Raw genomic sequence first — 22,512 nt, forward strand, 5'->3', positions numbered from 1 at the left:
GGTGTACAGCAACATTAATTAACAAGTATTTTAAGAAATAATTTACAAAACATAATTTATATCTAACAGTATACAATCAATACAATGTATACACAATTTACATATACGTATACATACAAGAATTTGAACGTACATATTTATATATAGACGTACATACATATGTAGCCCACTTTGGATACCACATTTTACAAAGAAGTTTGAATATCATTAATAAAAATTACATTCATGTTAATAGAATTATTTGCATATATGTTTTCTGTATGTAATTATCATATAACTTCTTACGGAGCTTTAACAATTACGACATAATGAAACCGTTTTATTTGTTATTTAGTTGGACTTTGTATTTCTTATATTTAAAATGAAAACTTATTTCAAATACTTACACAAAAATTAATATTTACCACGAAACTTCATGTTGCATTTGATCGAAAATATCAAAGTTGGCTATAAGATATATAAGAAATAATTTTTAGAATATAAGAAAATAATAAGAATATAAGAAATAATTTTCGTAAATGAAAGTCTTTATAATCTCGATAAAAGTAGTAACTCCGATCTATACCGGCTACAAAATAGTCCATTGTCATTATGATTAATTGTAAACAGATAAACGTATAAGATTGCTTCATAGTAAAATATGAATATTTTACAAGACATATCTAACGTGTAGAGGTAAAAGAACTGGTAACAGGTAACCTTGGATGTCATATTACACAAGATCTCAAACTTATCTTATGCATCGAATAGAATCATCCAGCAAGTAGTTAAGGTAGTGAGCGAAATCGCGAAATAGGATCAAATTTCTAAACTTCGATTATTTGATATTGATAGTGATCGTGTATTAGGCATTGCACGAGAAATGAGAAGTGATGCAGCCAAAGCCCTATGGACACAGGTAACATAACTGCGAATATGTTAACGCAACGAAACGTTGCGTTAAAGATCGTTATCCATTACACGCAACGGATGTTCATCGAACATTATGACAGCCAATGAATATTTGTCCCCTTCGTTGTAATTCACAGAGATACACCGTGATACCGAAATGAAATTCACTGAACAGAAACTGAATTTTATTCAACAAAGAACGTAGTACGACACGGGCGCTTAACAATCCTCCGGCCGTTATTTAGAACAAAATTAAATTTAAATAGGGTTCCAGTGTTATGAGAGTAGCGTTTGTAATTTTTGCTTATTGATTTAAATTTTATTTGCCATTGCGAACAATTGCATTACACTTCATACTTCCACACATTTCCTTTCGGTCAATATTTATAATATATCGATAGCGGTATTAATTAAGACGATTGTAATTAACGAATTGACAAATTGAACGAAACATAAAAATGGCATATGAAAAATTCTATTCAAAAAGTGGTATTGGGCAAACGCACGTGCATGCGTATAACATAAAGCGTTCTAAGCCATCACGGAAGACGAGGGTACGCTCGTGAATCACTGCGCGAGTGCATTAAGTGGCAAGGTAATTGAGTGAAGCGCCGTGTGTCGCGGTGCTTCCGCAACGGCTACTCGAAACTCGCGTTTACGGGGCTGCGTTTCAACCAGCACCAATGGCGCTACTTGTCGCCGTCGGCAGTGACACGTGTGCGCGTGCGAATAATAACCACGTACACGTTCATACAGTCCGGAGATAACTATTGTCCTGGTCTCGGGGTGTAATGCCCTATTGTGAATTGGTCACAGTGACGTATCGCCTGTCGTCAGGAAAACGACGGTTAGTTTATTTCATTTCAAATAGTCACTCGTTCTATTCGTATTCATGACCGATGCACAATCAGAAATTCGAACTTGAATCTCATCCGTCGTAACTTTGCATCGATACTTTAAGTCTAGAAGAAAAACGTTAACTGTGAAAGCCTAAAATTTTATATACTTTTTATATATCGTTAATCATTATCTTGCTTACACATTATTATACTACGTTAATCATAATTAAGAGTAGATAATATATAAGAAATTATGTTATATATAAGGAATTATGTAAACGAAGAATCAAGTAATTTATGTGCTGAAGAATACACGATTTCGATGAATCGTTTGATTAAACGTCCATTAATTTCAAATTGTATGCAGTAAATGTGATTTTAGTGCTAATCGAAAACACCTGTTTACGGTATAGGTATTTAAAAATATTCGTATTACGCAACGATTGTGAAAAAGATGAATAAATAATTCCAATGTACAACAGGTTTTATATTCTTGATACTGCGCCATTCGTGGAACACTTATTTTCGTAATATTTGATAGTTTGTAATCACCTACTAATAGATCCGTATGATACTTGCGTGATGTTTCTGTAAAATTGTGAATCATATCCATAATCTAGAATTTTATAAATAACCAGAGCTCACACTTTGTTTTTCTAAATAGCAAAAAACTGCGATTTATTTCATTTAAGTACCTATTTCTAATATAAATTTTGTTTCGCTGATATAGTATCGCGATTTCGATATCAATATTTAATCGACAATACTTGTGTCATTTCATATATTCTATATAATAATCAACGTGCAATAAAGAGCAACTGTATATCGTGTTTTATTGAAGATAAATACATCGTTTAAGATTATTGGCAATAACTTCAGTCAAATCAAATCAGCTCATATTACATATTGATTTAATAAATGATGTTTGAACGGAAACTGTATTTCTTTAATTTGGAAAGTACAGCTACATATTATCTTTAAATATCAATTTTGAATATTGCAGACATACGAGTATGTAACTTTTTATTTTCTTTATTTGACTGAAATCGAAACATTTTATCAATTCATTTCATCAATTACATAGCTTATTTTGAAAAGTACTATTTCTAAACTAAAAAGTGTCAAGTACGCGTAATTATTGTTCAAATATTACATTGAAAATAGCAGGCAACGCAAAGTAAGATATGTATGAAATTATAAGAATCAATCTCTGTAAACTGTTAACGAAATATATGTTCCAGTGTGGACACTAAAAGCATATTTACCATTGCACGTGATTACCAGTGATATTTATGTTTGCGGTTAACATTTGTTGGGTACTGCAAAACATTTCAGGTTTATTACACAGCCAGGCGTGCATTGAAAGTGATATTGCCGGAAGTTCAGGCAGGGTAAACGGGCCTTAATTGTTACATCGGAGAAGGTACTATGAAAAAAGGACGGTAGGAAGAAAAAAGGTATAAACTTGACGCGTTTCTACGCGTTATGTAGATCTAGCGGTACGTGCGGGCGCACAAACGAATCACTCACGTTTCCTGTAAATTGCGGATTCATGGTTTATCGGCGCACAGCCGAAACGTTTTACTGCTCGGCGATGCGCGATAACGCCGTGCTGACAGCGGAATGTCCCGACCAAAATGAATCCAGCGAGTACACGCGAGACGCATATGCGGGAAACGTATTCCCCTGTGTTTTGTTTTTCGCGGCCGTGCCTGGAATATCGGATATAGCCAGTGGCGTAGGGCGAAAGGAGACCAACGTGCCTGGAGAATTTGCGCTGCACCCCCAGAAACAGGAAGACGTCTCTGCTGACAGTGTACCGGCGCGTTCGTTATCGTGACATTCCTACTAATGTAACTGTGTAACCTACGACGTATGAAGATAGACGGGTATGCATGCCGTGTTAAATATTCTTTCTGCGGGCATGCCGTTGCAGCGTACCGTGTTAAATATTCTTGCATATTCCGTAGACACGTTGCGACGACACGCACGCATGTTACTCTTAATACAACGTTATGGAGAAACGACGCTCCGCGATTTTATCTTCATTGAATGTAATGGTCTAAATGCTGCAAGACTCTTTGTTCTTTTTACTTCTATACAGACATAAATAGATTTCTTTCGGAGGATCCATTTTCCATAAAAGAGGACGATTTCTCCACGATACTTTGACTAGATTGAAGGTACGGATCAAACTAACAAACGGATACGTCTGCTCTGTTTTTGTAGATTAATATTCAGACTGAAACAAAAAGATGTAAATATTGAATATATCGTATGGCAGTAAACCGTAACAGTAATTATTATTTATTCTTCACAAAGTGCTCAAAATATTTTATTATGTGATTACTGTTCAACTCAATCACATTGACAAATTCCAGCATTATGAACATTTATACAGCTATTCTTTCACTGCAGAAATTGATTGTATTCTTTTTGCACAACGAAAATTATTTTGGTAATTATCTAGAAATTCAGTCTCCTTACTTACTTGGGTATTCTTGAAATATATTGTCAAGGTCATCATTCTGAACAATTTTTTTTTTGTAATAACCGCTCAGCTTTGCTTTTCAAGTTATAAAACAATTTGTGTTTGATATTACATACTATTATTTAACGATTTATTTTATAATTTTTTGTCCTGTAAACAATTTTTGAGTGACGGTAGATATATTGATACTTATATATTGATATTTTTGAGCAATTGAAGATCAGAATAAAATGCAACATACCACATATTAATCGATTCATAGGAAATTATTTTACACTATTCTACCCTAAGTCATAACCCACTGATTTTTCCTTGTTATTTACATGATATTAAAATGCGACCACCTATGAAATGTAATCGTAATCTACATTCAATTGAAAATATTTTGGAAATTAAGTTCAAGCGGCGGTTATTTGTATAAGAAAAAATTGTTCAAAATGATGATCTTGACAACTTATTTCAGGGGTACCGAAATCGGCAAGAGCCGACGAAGACGAAACTCCTAAATAATTATTTTTTATACATGAATTTCTTTATTTCTAGTGGAAATAAATTTAATTGTAATAAAAACAAAGATCAATGTAGGTACACAAAATATTTTTGACTTACTTTTTGGAATAAAAGCGCTAACACGTCATTGGAAACGAATATTTTCAATTTATGTACTCTGTATATTAAATATTACTGCATATGTATTCTAGATTTTGATTATTACTCTATCTGACTACACGAATTATAAACAATTCCCTGTTATTAATTACACCAAGGATAATTATGAAAATTTATTGAATTAAATTTGCATATGAAAAACAATTTAAATACCAAAAGACGTAACTGATACATATCTAACATCTAAAAAGGGAAAAGAACGGAGAAAATTCTCTTGTATATCATTGAAGTCGTGCTTTAAAATTTCGTTATTTTATTTACATTTCAATAATTAATTTAAGCCATATCCCTTTATTAACCGATACGCTATTTATCAAAGCACCAATAGATTCCAAATCAAAATCTCCGATTGTGATATAAGGCAGGTGCTCATTAGTAATAAATCAATGAGATATTAATAATATACATTATATCGATGAATTATAGTTTCGGTCTTCACTGTTTTAATACAAAAGAAATTAATATATACGTATTAAATTATACGTATTTCAAAGCGTACATGTCAGTGGGGCATTAAAAATATACTGTCATTTATCATGGAACACACCACCGTCTAGCGAAATATAAATTACAATTTCCCTCCTAACCGGATTTACAGTATTTTGTTTGATTCACACGTAGTGGTCATTAATTTAATATCCAATTAAGCTTGTACTGGTTTCATTGAACGCGTACCGTGACCCATTAAGTGTAATTGCCTGATATTTATTTGAACGATATTGACAAATGCTCACGAATTTAGAAAGTACGATGTGAATAATGTTAAATTGCCTTTGTTAGCAATAGTTTCATTTTTACATGCCTTCAAGAAAGTATCAATATAGAAAATATTCTATTCTCTCATGATCATTGATAATGAACGGTAATTATACAGTATTTTCAGTTGATCATTGATTATGAACGGTATTTAAGAATGTGTATGTATATATAAAGATCTAGGATAGGTATCTACACTTAGAAATATCTATTTTAAAAGATATCGCAAAAGGATATAATAGCTAAAGAAAAACGCAAAAAATATCTATTTATAATCTTGTTCCACGTACGAATATTTCCTACTTTTATGATAAAAAGATATACAATCTCCCAGGTAAGAAACTACTGTAATTTTATTGCCTGACAAGAAAGTCGAATGATTGTTTCACGATTGTTTTGAAATTTATTGGCATACACACCTCTCGTTAACGAATACTAATAAACTTTCCGTTTCTCAATAATCAACCCATAAATTAGAAATGAAAATTATAGCAGAACCATGACGAAGTAAAAAACAAGTGGGTCAGCTCTATCTAACACTGATAATTGCATTGTCGCATTAATATCTACGTATCTAACATAATGCAGTTTCGAGTCTGAAGACAAACGATCCAATCTGTTAAGAGTGTGCCACCCCTTGATGTGTACGCTTTCAAACCACAGTTATAATATATTCCCCGAGGTCAAAATTTATTATCCACTAAAATACCTGTATTGCTGCAAGAAAGCGGCTGTTGACTAGAAAAAGCCACTGTTATTAATTCGCATTAACTTAATAGCTATAAGAGAGAAAAGGAGAGGGCGAAGGAAGAGGGGCGGGAGGAAAGAGGAGTGTAGACAGAAAGAGAGAGAGTGCGAGGCCGTAGGGGGGAATAAGGTCACGCCAGAAAGTGAGTAATGAAGGCGGTTTATCTCCGAGGAGTAACTAGCGGTGTTCGTGTAATGGGGGCATTCATCAACGCGATCTCACATCGCCTTTCCGTTCGCGTTTCAGAGTCTCATGACGATTTGCACTACGAACGGACGGTGAGAAACGGAGCTGAAACGATTTCTTTCTGCGCGCGTCTTGGAAAACCCGTTGCCACTTTGCCACGTAAGATTAATGTCGTCGAAGCGGAGTTTTCGGCACCATTAATTTTTCTGGCACATTTATTAATTTTCCGTACTCGGCAGTCGTTCAGCACAGAGTTTAAGATCTTGACGTTAAGCTGACGAGCAATCGTCTTTCTTATTCCTATTTCCTTTTGCATCTTTCTTTCAACGTTTTTTTATTCCAACACACGTATAGTCATAAGATTGGATCATGTACTGTGTGATATACGATTACAATTAAAAGTTACATTATTTCTTCAAAATTTATCGTAGGTAATGAAATAAGAAAGTTTATAATTCTGCTTAATTTATCTTTCTTACATATTCGTTATCACTTAATCGTTTTTTATTCTATTGTAATCGTGTGTTTAAACAGTTCAAATTTATTTTATCGATCATGCAGAATCTATGAAATTTTACGTTGTACGTTTAATCGTAGAACGCACATTGTTGTATATGATACAACGCGGCACTGCCACTATGTGACATCAGGAGGATAACGGCAACAATAACAATAACAACAACAGCGAAGCATCAACGACGAACACGATATACACGCGCTGAACACGCAACAAGCACAGCGGGCAGCCATATTATTACCGTCTTTTCGCAGTCCGCGCCTCTGTAATTATGATTTTATTTTTATGGACATAAATTATACAGGCTGCCTAGCTGTGTCATTATACGGCATTTTAATTCAAGGTTGTAGACATAATGGTAACCCGCACCACGGACTCGCTGCTCACCTGCCCAGTGAAGAGAGGAGAAGAAGGAAGAAACGTGCACGTCAGGGGTAAGGAGGGAACCTCGCTAGTGGGGAGACGGCCACTTTGCCTCTTGTTACCTGTACGCTCCTGCGTTTATTTTTCTGCTTCCTTTGCACTCTCATTTCCTTGCTTTCCGAGCTGACGATCAATCTACATAACGCTCGACCTTTTTTCAATTTGAATTATTGCTCGCGAATATGTTCTACGAAGTGGAAATACGTCATCTGCGTTCGTTTATTTTATATAAGATAAGATTGAAGTCCTACCGTTAACGGAAAAAGACTTTCTGCTTTCGCCACTGATACATCGTATTATATATATACATCTATATTATTTCACATATATAAATCTTTTATAAAATTTCAGAAAAATTCAACAAGGAGTAGCTTGCAAACAATATGTTTGTTACTTTATAATAGAACTTGGTAAAAAATTAGAATAAACATATCGTTTTCTTCTCCTATAAAATTAGTTAAAGGTAAAAAATGTTAATAATGCAAACAAATCATTGTAAACTAATTACAATATTTTACTCACGTCAAAATGGTAATAGATAACTTGTGTAATATAAAATTATACTAAATCGTATATCTTCTAGTTTATCCAACTAAATTATGGCTTTAAGTATATATCATATGTTCGTGTTTAACACTTTAATTAATATAAGATGAACTATTTTTTAGTTTCTTTTTGTTTAATGAACGTGATGAGTATTAAATTTGTTTTATCTACATAAAGATCGGAAGGATATTTATCATACTAAAACACATAACTACATAAAGTAAAAAATAACTGAGTAAATTACGATATCTAATAGTAATCTCGCATAATACCTAAAAGAAAGTATAAATCTATTTTTAACGAAAACCAAAACACGAGTGGAAGGAAAGATGGTATCGTTTCGTATGGCCTGCATGTTTATCTCTATAATATGCGAGTTTTTTGTACTTCCGTTTCCTTGTAATTCTAACAAGCGTGATCACGGACTGATTAAATCGTGTGACGCTTTGCCCACGTACGTAATTATATAACTTTTTAGTGAACATTGATTAATTATTCTCACTCGCGTCATTAAGGGAACTTCCGTCAGAGTCACTAAAAAAGTTTGCGCAAACATTCTACTCCGTTAAATTTGTGGAATTATGAGATCTTATTTTTTAATGACATTAGCAGATATTACGAATAATCTCAGAAATTTTTCGTAATATTAATTTGCAATGGTATGAGATTACTCATAACTTATCTATATAATTCAAAATGAAAGAAATAACATTTGTAACTTATAAACGGCTTGCTTATAATACAGATTATATTATTCGTAAGTACAGAAAATTGCAAGAATTATACAAAATGTAGCAATCCGAATCCATTTTGTAAATATTTAAATACTTCGCATTTAATTTTTAACTGTACAATACATATTACGTTTTCATCGATATCCCGAACATCTCTTGCCTAAGAGTTTATTCAACGCCATACACGTGAATGATATTCCTCAAATATTGTATGACTGTAATTTAAGTGCAATTTTAAAAGGCAGTACAGTGCTTCAAGGTCCTGGTGATTACGTAGAATAATTATGTAGCGGTCCGTTGTTACGTTATTACGGCCGCTGGAATTATACTTAATTTGTAGTCATAAGTATACCCTACTTTGGTTTACTTTTGACAGTAATTCGTACTTTCTTGGAACTGCCGCTCCTATTCTGAACAATGACGCCTCCCTAAGAATCCGGTAATTCATTTCGTACGATTGCGTCAAGAACTTTTACCGCTTGTCTCGTAGACTATAATGCTTCGAATCCTATAGGTAGAATTTGAAAACTTAACTTTATTCTTTTGGCTGTCTTTTTTTACAAATAAGAGAATTACCCTTCAATTACTAAATATCTTGAAGTATTAAATTCGGTAACGTAAGTAAATAAAAACTCAAACAAAAATATTACTTTTTTAAAGTGTTTGTAACGACGAATAGCAAAATCATACACAATAATTTGATGACATTGACATATAACTGGGTAATGAACTAATTTTAATTACGCATTTTAGGGAAAGTATTGAATTCAGTGTCACTCTTGTTTTCCATGAATTCAGGAAAGAAACATATTATTCACATATTTGCGTCATTTTAGTGTTAAATATACTTCTCTCGTATTTACAAAATTATGAAACTATGAAACGACTTCCATTTTAAGACGATTAAAATTAGTGTACAAAACGAAAAGGTTAGCATTTATAATTTCAATTTGTTTTATAGAATTTGATCAATGATGCATCACTACTCAACAAAAATAAGACGATATTTTATTTGAAGGACGATACAATCAATTTTGTTTCAAACAGATATGTACATATATAAATCGCTTATAACACATAAACGGTGAAATGTCACTGGAAACAAACATTAGAATGATAGATATTTTCGAAAATTCGTAAACAAATGCTGACATAAAAAAAGAAGAAAGAAAGAAAACAGAGGAAGTGGGAAGAAGAAAGAAAAGAAAATTGGCTAGAGCGACTATTATTGATAAAACTAAAGTGAAAGGGTAAGGACCAGTGACTCTTGTTCTTTCAAAAATGATCATCGATCCTGTCAGTTGAGATAGAACAAAATCGGGGGTTCGTTCGCTTTTTGTCGATGAATGGGACAAGGATCAACACGTACGGTAGTCGGTAATACTCGATGTTGCGAACGCCCGGCAGAGTGGCAAGCTGTCAGCCCGCCGCCGTGCTGTCAGTCTCCTGTCTGGTTGCTGTCTATCTGTCATTCACTCACTCAACCCACTCATTCGGACAACCCATCTCCCGGACTTTTTTGGCGTTCTCCTACCTCTTTTTTTTAATCTCTCTTTTTCGTGACTGATGTTCAAACTCGTTGGCCCCGTTACAACGCCGCCCGTACGCATCTGCCTGCGAAAATATTTTTTCGGCTCGTGCTAAGCCAACCTCCAACGATATCCAGCCGCGTTGTCCTGCGAAAAATTCATTCCAGATGCGCGACGCACTCACTGTGGTCCGAAATTGTTTTCGCTACTCTGCCAAACCAATAATCATCCTGTCATATTAATTAGCATTGAATATTTTTAAAAGATCAATAAGATGAAATAAAATCGGTCACAAAATTGTAAAAGATTTTCAGGATTTAGTATTTAAACGAATTAATCGAATTTTTCGTTCCTTATTCATTTATTTGTAGTTCGTATCGAAAAAAAAAAAAACGGGATCATTTTCGTTAAAGTAAGAGTTGGAATTTTTATCAAAAGAGATCAAGGAGAACAGATGTAATTAAATTAAACAGTTAACACTTCCTAATTCTGATCCTGATTTAGTTGATACTACGTCCGTAATTCTTGTCGATTTTTAGGTTATACAAGTCATTTGAATGTAATTATTTTTCAATTTAGAACATATGAAGGCACAATAACATATGAATTAATATCGTAATTACATTTCTCAATATTTATTGCAGTGGTAAATGTATCTGGACGTTCGTCATCATCGATTACGTAAATTAAACGGAAAACGGAACTGGCTTTTGTCTAGCAGGAAGAAATATGAAAATTTTGCGACACAATGCAACGATACACAGAATCTCGACCCCTTCACACACTTACAGACGGTTTGGATATAAATCACGCGGATTTACGGCCTCAGTTAAAAAGGGTAACGCAATATTTATAGTCATCTCGCACAGTTACATATAACAAATTGAACTTTTATATAAACGCGCTCACGTCCAAAGGCCTTATGGCAGGCACAGATTTTAATTATCGATATCGATTTATTGCCAATACATATTAATGCAGCAGCAAACTACCTCACATACGGGTGTTTATTCATATTGATGGAACCAGATTGAAACATAAACCGGATATGCAAACAACTACAGGTTTAATCGTTCGATAGTGCTCGATAAAAAAAGTAATTTTACACACGAATTGATGCAAAAATTATTATTCTACATCATTCGCTTTCTACTTATTATTAAATTATTCCAAACCAAGTATACACAATATGAGATTGTGGAATTCCAGAAAAACAAAAAATACTGATAATTGGTTTCGCGAGGAAATAATTAAATTTGCTTGATATTTGAATATATAAATCAATATGCAAATATACATTTGTGCTCTTTGTGAAACTCTAAAGTGAGAGTAAAAGATACGAAGAAAATTATATTCAATGAGATAAAAACATATTGTAAGAAAAGGCATAACCATAAAATCGTACACAATGTATCATATTACATATCATAAAAACAATATTGAAAGAACGAAAACCAATAAATCACTATAAATAATTATTTTATTAGGAATATCTTCGTTTAACCAAATCTTCTTTCAACAAAGTCTGTACTTTTTTATTATATTTGTACTATGTTATTATATTTCTAATAACAGTGTTGGGAGCATGTTATAGAAGAGGTAATGAGTTTCAGCTTGGTACTGTACAAATTCGTAATTGTATAAAACAGGAAATCTCAGGCGCGTTAATTAATCTCTTGTTTAATTAACCAACGCGGATGGAGGTATCTAACAATGAGAGCAGTAAGTCATTTCAGCACAAGGAAAATCATGTAGCGAAACTGAATTATACCAATTTACACACGCGAAATAGTCATTAAAACATGATCCGGATGTTGAATGCACAGGACTTAAAAATACATATATTGTAGATAATAAAACACGGTGCATTTGAGGACATTGACGAAGTCTCAATGATAGCTGGAAACAGACGCTACAAAGAAAAAGATGCGAAGAAGCGGAACTCGTAACGACTAACGATTCCGTCCATTTTCTTTTATAACCTTCATTACAGCACAAAAATCAACCATTTTCAGTGCCTGCTGAATCTTTGACACGTACTTACACGACAAACTGTTTATCTTTAGATTGTTCCTTACTTCTCTCTTTGTACATGATTTTAAATAGAACTTAAGAGGTTTAATTTATGTCTCGTATATTATTACTTGATAATGGTTATTATCTTTGTTTTCGATGCTGTAGCTATGTTTATTACCACCGTTATAAATGACATAAAATAACATGAAGCAAACTATATTAAAGTAGACGTAAAGTTGACATAATTTTTGTATAAGGGGCAAATGACGCAATCTTTGATTAGATTGCTTCATGAGTTTCATCAGTTTTGAAAAAAAAGTTTAATTATCTATAATTTGTTTACCTAATTATCGTAATTAGATCTACGCATATAAATAAAAAAAATCCGTATACAAAATGTCAATAAAAAGTATCTACATAAGAAAATAGATTTTCATTAATTTTATTAATGTAGAATGAGGAAATACTCCACAGGAATATGTAATTCTTATAAAAGAGAAATCGTTCATAAAATTTAATGACTTACATCATAACATTGGAATAATCATACACAAAACATTTGTCTACCTACAAATTAAATAACTTACAGTCCCAAGTAAAAATTGTTAAACATAAAATTTGATAGAATAATGATCGCTAGATTAATATTATGTTAAAATTTAGTAGAATAATTAAATCTGACTGTAGTTCTTAATGGCCTAGGCGTTGAGTACACTAATTTTTTTGTAAGATTTGACAGAATTATTTATCAGTCTTGCGTAATTATCAGTTTTAACGAGTTCATATTTTTCAGAAATGCTTCATAACCTCTTTCTTGTTTCTGCCAAAAAATGTTTTATTGAATCTTCTGTTAAATATTTGAAAACTGATTAAGAATAGAGTTTATACATTTGGAAACATAATACTATTTTCATTTTCCTACTATTTGTATAATAGTGTCCCCTATAATATACCCCTATTAAAGTTTCTTCCATTTCTTCTTTCAAATAACTGAATTGAATGATTTAAAAAATTCAATATACAACAAACGAAAAGAGAATATTTATTACATATTTAGATCAACAGTATACGTATAGTAAATGCTTTTAGCTTCAATAAAGGAAGCAGACATGGCAGAGTAAATCAGTGAGAGATCGCGAAATACATATCACCATCGCTGCAACAGGGCGTGAAAAGAGCTTTACCAAATCTCTGGCAGAATTCCCAAGGAAGTCTGAAGGAGAATGATCCGTAGTAGTACAACCTTGAAAGCAGTAAAGTGGTCGAGTAATACCAAGAAAGTAAAATAACTACTTAGTTGAGTAATAAATCGATTTTCGCAAAGGACAAAATTAATTTTATGTTTTTAATCAATGTAATAACTTTATTTGAATAATATTTGATTAAAGATAATTTGAAATAACATAGAATCTTCATATATCGAAAATTAGTAAATTGTTCGGAAATAATTAATTATGATACAAACTATTGTTTTATATTGTTATTGATATTAAAAAGTACATAATTATTAAAATAAGTTAACAGTTTCTGTATGTGTGAAACATATCGTATATTGTTGATTTTTAAGCTTGCTTAAAAAGCTGATATCTATGGTAATACATGGATTATTATCTTAGCTTGAATAGATATGAAATTGATATTGACTAATATGGAATATACCTACATATTTATCGTTGGACGCATTATTGTGATGTTGCTCAAAATAGAAAATGGATGTCCTCTATGAACCGAAAGGCAAGCATTGACTGTCAAGAAGTCAAGTGCAGACACTTTCGGCATACTTATACGGTAGGATGCAGCGAATCCCTTCGAAGTGCCATCAATTTCTCGGTTTCCCGGTAGCTAGGTAGACGAACTCGGCTGAGTAAATCGCAGCGTATCATCGTCTCTGCAACAGGGCGTGAAAGGGGCTTTACCGAATCTCTGGCAGCATTCCCGGAAAAGTCTGAAGGAAAAAGGCTCGCGGAAGGACGCGGCAGCGGGTGAGGCGAGTGAACAGAAGCAAAGGAAGGAAGATGACTGCTCGGTTGAGTAATGGATCAATTTATTTGCTGGCTGTAGGTACCTACCGGGGGTAGTAGATACGTATATAGGCGGCGTATAACAGGCCAGAGAAATGGCTACGTTGGATCCCCCGTGTGTCGGGTAGAAAGATGTGCTGCGGGATGCGGGCCGCTAGGAGACGATTTTCCTATCTCTTTCCGACCCTCACTTCTCAGCATCTTCTTCTTCCGTTCCTACTGCCGTCACCTTTTCCTCTCGCCCCTCTACCACCTATTCCTTCTCTTCGTCTTCTTTCTCCAACGCGTTGCTCAGCAGTCTCTTTCGCCAAGAAGATCGTATTTATTTCCACGGTGGTGAGAATGGATAGCGTTCCCGTGATCTATGTCTCGGCGCAGACACATCTCATTTACTCTGCGAAGCATAATTCCTTAACACTTTTTTGGGGAAAAGCGCTCATATATCTTGGTTACGCCACCAAGTCGCGCGAACTCCAACGCCTGGCACACTCGTACCAGCAATTCCGACTCTTGCTGTATCTTTCTCCGATATTTTATATTCGCCGTTCCTCTTTGGATTTGCTCGGCTCTCGGTTTGATTTAGGCTTTACGCTGTACCGTTTTGGAACCACCGTTTCGTTGTTCCTTAGCGGCTAGAACGATCTGTGGCACCGTTAAAAGGTGTAACGCTTGTCATCCCATGATCTTTTTACCGTAACGTCGCTCTTTTGTCTCTTGAGATACATTAACCATACATTATGCTTAATATAAATATCCAATATCCGATTTCGATATTTCTTGCTTGATCCAATGATTCATGGCTTACCCAGTTTCTGTACGCTGTTCACAAATAAGGAATCTCACAGATAAAGTGACACGCGATACGTTATATTCATGAACAGGTTTTCGTGTTTATAGTTGCAATCTTCCTTTTCCATGTACTAAGATAAATGGCTGTTTCTGATATCGATATATAATTTGCGTAACCAGGAAGCTGATGCACGATATTCGTGCGAAAACCCGTATACATATTAAACTCGTTGACATATATCGTTTCGTAATACATAATGGAAAAAATGGAAAAATCATTTATCATATAAGAAATAGGAGCATTAGAAAAAATAGAAATAAAAGAATGTATGGACTAAAATATTTCATAGATACCATTTTTATTACAAGTGAAAATGTATTCTATGTACACATATGATCTGTCTCAAATTTCAATTTTTACAACAATTTTATTCAATGAAATTGTAATTTTTACCGCAATTTTATTCATTGAGTTTGAAAGAATTTGTTTCTATTCTAAATGGTGTTTTTAAATTTTCGTATGACTATAAAATATTCTAGCGCTAAATAGCGTAGTATACAAAATAATAACTTTTATTTGCCAAAACGAATATAAAAATTACTTCTTTAAACACTTACTGAAAATTAACATGAATCCTCTGCTTTGCATATAAAGTACCTACTATAATCTTAAGGCATCATACGGGATTTGCAAATTACAATTAGTTATATGGTAAATTTGTCGCATTAAGTTGACCACGATTGCTATTTAACTGCCAAGCATGACTATTCATTTTTTTAATTGCAAGCATTCGTGCATAAAGTGCAAAATGTGACGATTCATATACAGATATTAAAAAAACTTTCTTCACCATGTTGTAATAGTCTAACTGCGTTTCCAATGAAATCATATGCACCGCATTAAAAATAAATAATTACAACTAAATGCCAAGCCAATCAACTTTTTGTTGATTATAAGTAGTAGCTAATAATATGTGTGGGTACGGAGTTCCTAATTAAGAATCATATGTGTAAGTAGCAATAAGAGAATTATAATTGTCAACACAAAAATGTACAATAAAAATACGTATTTTTTAGCAATTAATAATACAATATTCATATAAAGATAACAAAATTTATTAAATATAAAAATTGACAATTTTTTCAGTAAAATATTGTTATAGTATGCGAAGATAATAAAAAAGTAGCGCTCTTCTTTTATATCTCTTATCTAAATCGCAGATTTAAAGTTACAATAATATACCAAATAGGTATATTATTAATCTGTCAATTTAATGTAGCGATAAAGTAAATAATTGCAAAATGATGTTTGTCAAAATGTCCGGGCAAATTCGTTACACGGAATTTCGAACACAAGAATTAATTTCAAAAGGGTTGATAATACATACTCGTTTTACGGCTTAAAATAATATCAGATACGAAGCATATATAAATCGTTCTGTGGAGAACGGCAAACAAGTGTCGAATTAGAAGGTTGTCGATTGGCGGACGCCGCAGGTGGATATTTATACAGCATCAGAAGTACCTGTATCGCAATCATTAATAAATAACGGCATTATGCAAATGAGCAATTTGTCTCTGGGCGGTAGGGCCGCACGAGCCTTCTCCGGTGTAGTCATTTTAAATATAAAATGAAAGTACAAACGTAACGCATGGCAATTTATTTTGGCCGACTGTCACGGTGCGGTAGAGCGGTGGCTCACATTTATAATGAGAAGACAAATGATGCGTTACGATGTGTCCGCATGCCTGTACAAGCACGTATGAGCGCAATGATGACCGACCATTAATTTATCGCACGGCGCAACACGACGAAACTAGGGCTCCCGTCAACGAGTTTTTCGTGTTGATGCCATTTTCGTTGTACCTTTTCTCGTTGTACGTGTTTTATTACACGCCTAAATGGAGACACCGAACCTTTCTCTTTCTCCATCTACACAACATCAGATTATCGTTCGACTCTCGCGAGTTTCATTATTCCCTTTTTCCTTTTTGTTCCTTCGATATTTATTAATGAACACCAATTTGTATGAGTTTCAAATGAATTTACACTCTATCGATAGAAGAGCTTTATCATTCGTTGAGTCCTGCAATCATTACACCTCAGCTACCTACTTGTAAATATCTTATTATGCATTTTCAATGCTGTAATGCAAATTGTTTATAAGGAAAATTAAATGCGTATTTAATTTGTTTGCTAGTTAAATGAATTAATTAGACAAATGTAAATACTAGATGCAAGGACAGGTAGTGTCACGATCACCGTAGCAGAATTCTACGCTTTTAAATTAATAGAAATCTGTTTAAAAAGTTGTCGCAAAATTGTTCTTGACATTAAAATTCAAGATCCAATTTGTTTGCTTGCATTCTATTTTACTCATCACGAAGACCAAACTTGTCAAAGGAACTATGAGTTGTAATTCTACCATTCTCCTCAAATGGTGCTAAAGTTCTATTGCCTTTTACATTGACATTATGTATTTGCAATATGTTTACATTTTGCAGCCAGATGAAAAGTAAATACCATGATATTAATGAGAACGCAGCAAATTATTCCTTAGCACACGAGGTAGTTTACCCCAAATACAATAATGAAGCAATTAACTTCATGATTTCAAAATATTACAAAATTACTTACTATATGGTGTAACTTTCCAAACAAAAATTGAACGGCATCGAAGATACGACTTGATGCCATTAGACTTTTTGCAAGTGGATACATAGAATACTCACTAAATAAAGTATGTTTTTTAAAAATAGAATCACATTTCCTTATATGTTCATCTCATTATTCATACAGAAAAATATCAAGTCGTCCATGCCAAAAGAGAATTGATTCAGGAGAAACTTTAATTGATATTTTAATAAATTATGATTTTGAAGCAACACAACAAAGATAATGAACGAATCCTCTGATCTAGTGTTCTGATATGACTAACATATTTAATATTATTATGAATAAGTAATTGTTATACATAGGATGTCTCAAGTCTTTCTCGTTAAACCGTGTTAACATATCCTATAAATAAAAACAAAAAAGAAAATATTGTGTAAGTATGCAAGTTCATAAATGCCTTATTGTATATTATTAAAATAATATATATTATATATAAATATAGTATGTATATAATATATAAATAATGCTATATATATTATTAAAAAGTTATAATAGGAAAACGAGATAGTAATATACTCCTTTTTCATTCGATACATCATGGAAATAGATTAATCACGCTCACTCTAATGTTATTTCAGAATTTTTACGAACACTGATTGATATCGATAAAATGTTGAATCTATCGGACTATGTTTGATGTTCTACCATTCCAGTGGCCGTACTCTTTAATCCTACAGTGTGTACCTTGGACCTGGCAGGCCTATTTCCCTTTCTCCTCAGTATAATTATTATTTCATCAGCTTTCATGTGGAAAATAATCATCAAGATTCAAAGATGTGTATATTTGTATTAATATTAACAATTCAAAGTACTGTAGTAAAAGGGTGTAATTAAAGAAATGTATATTTGACAACATAAAACATAGGGGCATAGGCCTGTTAAGCTCAACGTGTGTCCTGTAGGGTTAATCCTCGCTCGCCACGTCAAGACTTTTCTTATATAATGCCCTAGAAGTAAAAATTCAGTGTCACAATATATGACTTTGTGGCCCCAAAAATTGCTCTTTAATGACTTATAGATCGAAGAGATCAAAACACATAATTAGTTAACCATTGTATCGGTCGAAATACTACTTCGTTATTATTTCCTATTTCTACTGATGCGATTTCATAGATCATTTATGCAGCTATATTTAATATAATATTCTTTGCTGTTCCTACTTGTAGATTATGTTGGCATCGTTTGGTATATAAATCCTGAGTCTTCCTACATATGTAATCTGAAATACAATTTTTGTATTTTTTATTTTTGTATTTGTATATCTTTTTTCAATGCTAAGAAATTATAATTATTGAATCCGTAAGAATTTTATGATAATTTATAATAAATTGCAAAATATGATTAATATGCAAAAGTATTGTATTATGAAAACATAAAGATTATTATATTTGGGCATAATACCATACCACAGATTCCTCAAAACTGCTTTTATATTACTAAGTCATTCTTGGTAATAGCAACACACCAATGTAGTTGTTGCATGTCTAATTATTGTAATATATTCATACTGAAATTTCTATCTCTTTAGATATGGGTATTTTTAATCAGTAACAGGCATTTCTAATTAATAGTAATAAAATTTCCAATCGGAAAAACCGCCATGTTACGAGGATAAATGTTTACGAAAGATTTTGTAACACGTATGACGCATAGCACGAAATGAGTGATGGAGCCACGAGGTTTTCGTCGTGATACCATCGACACTATCTGTCCACGACAACTATATCAAACAATAATGGTAAATAACGTTCGATAAATCTCTTTGTGACATTTTCACCATTAATGGCCATATGTAATACATCAATGTTGGCAAGAACAAATACACTGTATCTAGAAGAGTATTGTTTAGAAAATAAAATTCTGTCAAGGTATCTATTGTGAAATCAATTAGGTTTTTAACAGTAGTAATCTTTCATAATTTATAATTAATATAGCTTCTATTTCTTATCTTTAGTAATTACTATAGCATCTAATATTAATTACATGCTTCTGTGAATTTTGAAATCATAGTTTTAGGAACAGTAAAAGTTGTCAATGAAAATATTACAAATAATGCTTCGAATTACTATATCCAATTTATTTACGTTCTTAAATATTTGTACAAATATTAATTCGCAATGTTACATTTGGTTCAAAGATATTTATGGATTGTTACATGAAAACTCTTTTTATAAAATTTAGGATACGGTATGCATATGAATAAGCAACAATAAATGGCAGTATGCACATTTTATTATGTTAAATTTTGAGGATTTTGTAAGCTTTATTTTTTTATTGTATTGTGTTTATTGTTTCTAAATATTATAATTAAATGTTATAAATATATTGTGTCTAAATTTCTAAATTCCTATTAATTAACATATAACTTGTGTATAAATATCTACATATAATTAAAAACTACACTGATTATTGTTCATAATTCGATATCATAATAATTATGTAAGTTGTATTAATTTTATACGTGTACATTTGCAATTCTATAATGAAATCGTTTTCTTGAGGAAACATTAAAAAGACAGAGAGGTACATGTGTTTGATATATACGCAGATAAAATAAAATTAAATAGACCTTGAACGAAGTTGAATATTCCTACGAGTAATATTGAAAAATTAGTTTTTCAAAGCATGGTATCCGTTATATGTATGAACTGGATTAGACCTTGTATATACATGTATCTGTTTCATGAAGCAACTTGTATGCAGGTCTAACCTGGCACATTATCCCAGACTGTAGATTAGTTGTTACCCAGAGTTTAGCACTAACTTCATGCGTGTGATAATCTCCAGCTTATACTACAAACCACGTACGATATGATGTTGTAACGTAGTTTACAGAAATATGTGAAGGTTATTTCATTTACGAATCGTATTTGTAAAAGTGTGTTATATGATGTTATTAGAAATGAACATACAACTTGAACATCTTATATATGCACTACCGTCTAATATGATTTTATCTTCGTTTTTACGTTATAATACCATCTAATTATTTATGCATATATGTTTTCCTTTCTATTATAATGATTTATAAACAAAAGAAACAATTCTGTTTTCCTCTATGCGATTATTTTATTTGTTTTGCATGCGACTATTGAAACTGTTCCTTTTTGTATTTAATTTATTGATATAACAATATAAATTACAATAACATATATATGAGTATTACAATAACCCCAATCACGATAAATAATAACAAATTCACAGAAGGAATTCTTCGCGTTTTAACTTTTTGATCACAAAGAAGAATAGAATTCTAATAATATAAAGGAATTATGGTGAAAATAATGAACATTATGTAATGTTTCTCGATCTTTATCTTTCCGTTAAATGTATTCCTTGTGCAATTATGTTAGTACGAATGAATCGACGTCACGGAAGCCAGTGATTAATAGTAGTTAATAACAGGTTATTTTAAAATTTATTCATAATTCCTGTCATGGTTGGCAGCATAAATGTATGATGATCTATTTATTTATAGTTCTCGTATACGAGAAAACTGGTGTGCTTAATGAAGATTTTCAAGAGAAAAAAACAATTGTGGAAATGAATTACTGCTTTTAGCACATATCGGGCAGATATATCATTATGAGTCATGTAATACAAGACAAGCTATCTTTTCAGAATTAATAGAGTGTAAAATATAAGACACGTCACATAAAATATTTTACAACAATACAAAATGATAATAGCAAATAACAAGCTGCAAAGACAGGTTTTAATTAAAGATACTATATGCTATACGTATATATGTAATATACTTGCGAACATGTAATTAAGTATTTCTTCCTTACATTTGAAGCAACAACAAAACATCACTCTACACTACTGCATGTAAATTTTTATTATTTCGACATAGTGCAAACATTTCTAATTAAATATTTATACAGAACGAAAAAAGATGATTTTATCATTGATCACCAATTCAAGCCTTGCAATTACGTTACTGGTTTTAACTTGCCGATGTTCGTAATATCTTAATATCTCTTAAGTATCAAATATTGCGTAATATGTAGAGTATCTAAATTTATGGAAAAAGTTAAAATATAGAAATATGTAGGTGTCTTCTTCAGCATGTAACAAAGGAAATCGGAAAGTCCCGTGCCATTTTATACATAGTTAGGAATTTTGTTTTCAAACAAGCATCGGAAACGCGATTTAATTCAAGTTTACAACATAAATATGACTATTTCTTGTAATTTGAAAAATATTCAAGAAAGAAAAAGAACATAGAAACAGAAAAAATCAAATCTACACCGATTACCTTGCCTTCCATGTGTTTAACTTATCGCTATCATGGAATACCTTATCGTTGGTTATAAAACTAGAGTTACTTACCATCTGACATATAATTATCGCTTTGTAACGCCTCTATGCTGCGAGTAACGATTTCATGTAGATCATATTTTCAATCTTTACGTGAACAAGCGAACATAAATTATTGTTACCTTAATGGACAGAATACATTGTTAATTCCACACGTATCATAGTAATTGCTGCCTTGTTAATAATGTAAGATGTCGTAATGTATTCTTTATATAATGTTATACAGCTATATCAAAATATATTGTGAAGAACCATCTGCACTGATTTTACAAATTAATTGGCGCAGATAAAATTTACCTTTATGTCAAACGATCATATATTTTTTTAATCCTTTAAAGCTGATAAATGGAAAAAGAC

The 22,512-nt window shown here is 32.3% G+C and overlaps 1 long non-coding RNA gene across 2 annotated transcripts; it reads left to right on the top strand.

The window, feature by feature from the left end:
* The first annotated feature begins 6,581 nt into the window (after positions 1-6,581).
* Positions 6,582-8,068, top strand: LOC117165840 (uncharacterized). 2 transcript variants are annotated; one of them, XR_013058021.1, is made up of 3 exons: positions 6,582-6,672; positions 7,178-7,362; positions 7,441-8,068. It is a non-coding gene; the product is annotated as an uncharacterized LOC117165840 (long non-coding RNA). The 2 variants fall into 2 exon arrangements; XR_004466101.2 differs by having other exon boundaries at positions 6,623-6,739; positions 7,441-8,067.
* Positions 8,069-22,512: the final 14,444 nt, after the last annotated feature.

This window comes from Bombus vancouverensis, chromosome 3 (assembly GCF_051014615.1).
Source record: "Bombus vancouverensis nearcticus chromosome 3, iyBomVanc1_principal, whole genome shotgun sequence".
Taxonomy (NCBI): Eukaryota; Metazoa; Arthropoda; class Insecta; order Hymenoptera; family Apidae; genus Bombus; species Bombus vancouverensis.